General features: G+C 53.5%; 1 pseudogene; it reads right to left on the bottom strand.

Moving 5' to 3' along the window:
- Window positions 1-5,000, bottom strand: part of LOC126928500 (large subunit ribosomal RNA) — an 11,010-nt pseudogene that overhangs the window by 3,691 nt on the left and 2,319 nt on the right.

Raw genomic sequence — 5,000 nt, forward strand, 5'->3', positions numbered from 1 at the left:
CCTCCTGTCCCTTTTCCTGGAGCTCGTTCCTCGTGTTGCCGGCAATTAGAATCACGATGTCGTCCGCGTACGCGATGGGTTCGCACCCTGTCGCGTTTCCCGCTAGCTCAGCCAGCAGGTCATCAAATACGAGATTCCAGAAACTTGGTCCCAGTACCGATCCCTGCGGGCATCCTTTCGTGACGGGCTTGCTCACTGCTTCGTTTTTCCCAGCAATCTGTACGGTTCTTTCGGAGAAGTAGCTCCTTGTTAACCGGTACAGGTTGTCGGGGCATTCTCTTCTTTTGAGCTCGTGCAGCACGTTCGGCCACCAGACGTTGTCGAAGGCTCCTGATATATCGAGTGCTATTGCGAGGACGTACCTCTTCTCGCTCATTTGCTCGATTTTCTCGCGGAGCTTGATGATCGCGTCCACCGTCGATCTTCCGGGGCGAAAGCCATATTGTCTGTCGGAGGAGAGCGCGTGGTCGTGGAAGATAGGTGCCATCCTGGTGGCCATTAGCCTTTCTAGCAGCTTGCCTATCATGGAGAGCAGACAGATTGGCCTGTAGGATTTCGGATTGCTTCTGTCCCGATCCGGTCCCTTGGGGATGGTGATAACATTTGCGACCTTCCACCGTTTGGGGAATATTCCCCAGGCGAGGCAGCCGTTCATGAGCCTTAGGAGCTCCTGGTGTATTCTTCCCCAGGCCCGTTGGATTATTTCGACCTCAATCAGGTCGGGGCCTGGGCACTTCCCCTTCCTCAGCCGTTTCACGGCGTCACTGAGTTCCTCGAAGCTGAATTCAGGGGTGTCTTCTACGTTGGGGGGGTTTGTCGAGTTCCGCCTTATTTCCTTCTGCTCCTCCGTTTCGGTGTCTTCCTCGTCGTCGGGTAGAAGTGCGGACAACATCGCTGCCGCGGTCGTTCGCCAGTTGGAGGTATATCCGAGCGGCGTCTTCAGCGTCGATGTTGTTTCCTCTCCTCTGAGTTTCCTTGCGACTGTTTTGTAAGCGATGCCCCAAGGTTCCCTGTTACCCTCTTTGGTGACGAAGTCCTGCCAGCTCTGGATTTTTGCTCTTGCCAGCATCCTCTTATACTCCTTTCGTGTTGACCTGTACCGCAGCTTCTCCTGCTCCCTCGTAGCGGGGTCCCTGGCCCCCTGATACCTTCTTCTCGCCTGGTAGGTGTTTCTCTTTGCTCTGGTGAGTTCGGGCGTCCACCAGGGTACTGACCTGTAGTACCATTTCTTCTTTGGGATGGCGGTGTCGCAGGCACCTATCAGGGTTGCCTGGAGTTGCCCGGCCATTCTTTCGACGTCCTCTGCCTGCTGGAGGGTTGTTTCTTTGAGTGCCTCCATTTTCTCTGTGAGGGCACTCTGAAATACCTCCCAGTTGGCTTTTCGCGTGTTATAGCGTCTTTCCTGAAGCTGCGGTGTGGTGCTTCTCGTCCCGAAGTCGAGGAGCGTCTCCAGTATCCGGTGGTCACTGGAGGTACCATCTTCGCGTATCCTCCAGCCCTTTACAAGGAGTATTGCCTCTGGGCTCGCCATCGTCACGTCTATGTTTGATCGCCCTCGAGTTGTTTCAAACGTGTGGGGTTGTCCTGGTTGATTCAGGACATGGAGACCGTACTGCGCTATGACTGCCTCTAGGGCCTCGCCTCTGTCGTCGGTGCTCCTGCTGCACCACAGCGGTGATTTTGCGTTCGCATCCAGGCCGATGATGATCCTCTTGCCTCTGAGACACCGTAGTACCTTCTCCAACTGTTGCACGCCGACCTCGATGTTTCCTGTCGGCGGAAAGTACAGGCTTGCCGCGTACACCTCTGTTTCCCCGTCGCTTATCTGCACGCAGGAACAGTGTGTTGTGCAGAGTTCGGCGACCTCGAGGGGCGTTAGGGTCTCTGATTTTATCCCTACGGCCGCCATTGGCGGGTTGTGCTTCGACCCTCTGCAGGCGATCGCGACTCCTGTGCCGAATCCGGGTATTTTCCCATCGACGCTGTATGGTTCTTGCATTAATATTATGTCATCCCCATCGGCGTCCATTTGCGTCCGGATCTCATAAGGAGTTGTTTTGGATCGCTGCATGTTGTGCTGCAGGATCCTTATTTCCCTTTTCCACCCAAGTCCTCTTCTGTCCCTGCGTTGCTCTTTATACATATTGCGTCCTTGCTATTATTGCTTCCAAGGCTTTCGTATACATTGGGCATTTCGCGTTGGAAGCTGCGTGGTCGCCCTTCCTCCCTGCTCTCTTGCAGTTTACGCAGGTGGCGTGCCCATCCTTATCTTTGCACTCTTTAGTGCTGTGCCCACTTTCTGCACAGTGCGCGCAGATTTCGTAGTTAACGCGGCAATATTTTGCCACGTGTCCGTATCCTTGACACTTGTAGCAGCGACTAATTGCTATGTAATCTTTAACTTTGCAGGCATTCCATGAGAGGAAGATCTTACCTTTCAATAGTTTCTCCCTTACCTGGGGGGGCACTTCGATGACCCAGTTCGTCTCCTCTTGATCCTTTCTGCCGGTCCTGAAGCAGAACTTGATGGCTGCAACGTCGTCCTCATTTAGTCTTTCTTGGTTCTGCTTCCTCATGCAGGCCAGGATCTCCTTCTCTGGAATGTCCCTCGGGACGTCGTAGATGATCATCCTGGGGGGTCTCCGCTGCGGCGTGCTAGCTTTTAGTCCAGCCTCCTTTAGTTTCGAGTTCTCGGTGAACTCTTTTAGGCTCTCCGGCTTCGTCGTCTCAACGGCTAGGCCGTTTCCCTTTATTTTCCGGACGGCCGTAACTTGGATTCCTCTCTTGCGGGGATTCACTAGGGTGAACACCGCGTCAAGTGCTTCTTCGCTCGTTTGAATCTCGCCGCCTTCTCTTTCCGGTCGAATTATGACCACATTTTTGGGCGGCTTGACCGCCGTCTGCTCGACCTTGTTGCTCGTTATCTTTACTTTTTCGGCATATGTCGGCTCCCTCTGTTCCTGCTGCGTCGTTCTCAAGACGGCTGTTTCTAGCCGCCTGGTTGCTTTGTTGACGGCGTTCATTATCGCCGTTTCCTTATTCTTCTCATCTCCGGCACTCTGCTCTAGCCTGCCTGTCAGGTAGCTATTATGGAGCAGTAGCTCGTCAACAATGCCCCTCATTTCTTTGAAGTGCCGTAGGATTACTGCGGCGTGTTCCTTGTTTATTTTCCTGGCCGAGTCTAAGCAGAACGCCGTGACCTTCCTCTCTATGTCACTGGCCTGTGCCTTTATATCGGGCACTTGCCGCTTATCCTCCCCGGCCAATCTCTCCTCATCTCTGGGGGGGTTGTTTCTCCCCAGGCTTGCTCTCATCGTCTTCTCTGGTATCCTCGGGCTTGGAGTGGCCTCGTTCTTTTCCATCTGTTTCCTCAGGGGTTGGAGGACCACTCTGGCCTCTGCGCCTGGCGACGAGTGCCCTAGCGTCGGCATCACCGGCTCCTTGCCGCTTCTTGCGGCTGCCGCTGCGGCTGTTCGCTTCCCGGTGGCTATGTCCAGCGGCGTATTGAATCCCCCTCGCGGACTTTCAGTTGGCGCTTTGTTCCCGCGAGCACTCCCGCGCTGAGTCCGGCGGCGTGCTCTTCACAGTTCAAAACCCCTGGGTTTGAATTTGAATTTGAATTTGCCGCCTAGCAGCGTGCTCTTGGTTCCCAAGATGCCCGGGCGGCGGCGCTTCGGTCGCTCGACCCAAGATGGCTGCCGCGCGTCCGCTAACCTATCCTCCCGCACGTGGCACTTTGTTTTGCTTTTCTCGCGCTTATTGCGGCAATTTCCACTAAACTTTCGGTGTGCACTATGTTTTTAGCACTCGCACTATCTATTATTTTAGTTTTCGTGCCCGAGATCTTCGATTTTCGCGTTTTTGTCCGCCACGTGGCCTAACCTCACTTCGCGCACGCGGCACTTTCTTTTGTTTTTCCGCGCTTATTGCGGCAATTTTCACTAAACTTTCGGTGTGCACTATGTTTTTTAGCACTCGCACTACCTATTATTTTAGTTTCGTGCCCGAGATCTTCGATTTACGCGTTTTTGTCCGCCACGTGGCCTAACCTCGCTTCGCACACGCGGCACTTTCTTTGCTTTTTCCGCGCTTATTGCGGAAATCTCCACTAATATTTTTGCATGCACTTTATTTTAAGCACTAACTCTGCCTATTGAATTATTTTTCGCTCCCGAGATCTTTGATTTTTCGGTTTTTCCTATCCGTCGCGTCAGCTAACCTCACTTTTCGCACGTGGCGATTTACATTAGCTTTTTTCGCTCTGAATTCGGCGATCTCCACGATTCTTTTTAACTACACGTTTTCCTCGGCACTCCCACTTTGCTTTAAATTAATTTTTACGCCCGAACTTTTTAATTTGCCCGGTTTTTTCGTTTATAGACTGCGGAGCGACGTGCACGCGTCCGTCCCACTTGCCGCCATCTTGGAAACTAGTAGATAGGGACAGAGGGAATCTCGTTAATCCATTCATGCGCGTCACTAATTAGATGACGAGGCATTTGGCTACCTTAAGAGAGTCATAGTTACTCCCGCCGTTTACCCGCGCTTTTTTGAATTTCTTCACGTTGACATTCAGAGCACTGGGCAGAAATCACATTGCGTCAACACCCTTGGGGGCCATCGCAATGCTTTGTTTTAATTAGACAGTCGGATTCCCCTAGTCCGTGCCAGTTCTGAGCTGAGCGTTGAATGGCGGCCGAAGAGAACGACCGCGACGGTAAAACCGCCACGGAAGCCTCGCAGCAAGGAAGATCCGCGGGAGGCCAAGGCACGGGACCGAGCTCGGATCCGGGGTGCGCGACGATATCCCCCCCGAGAGAGAGATACGCCGCGTCCCGTTCAGCTCGCCCAGGCCCGGCACGTCAGCCAAACCCGCTTCCCGACCAAGCCCGACACGCCCCGCTCCTCAGAGCCAATCCTTATTCCGAAGTTACGGATCCAATTTGCCGACTTCCCTTACCTACATTAATCTATCGACTAGAGGCTCTTTACCTTGGAGA

Source organism: Bombus affinis, unplaced genomic scaffold (assembly GCF_024516045.1).
Source record: "Bombus affinis isolate iyBomAffi1 unplaced genomic scaffold, iyBomAffi1.2 ctg00001011.1, whole genome shotgun sequence".
NCBI classification, from domain to species: Eukaryota; Metazoa; Arthropoda; class Insecta; order Hymenoptera; family Apidae; genus Bombus; species Bombus affinis.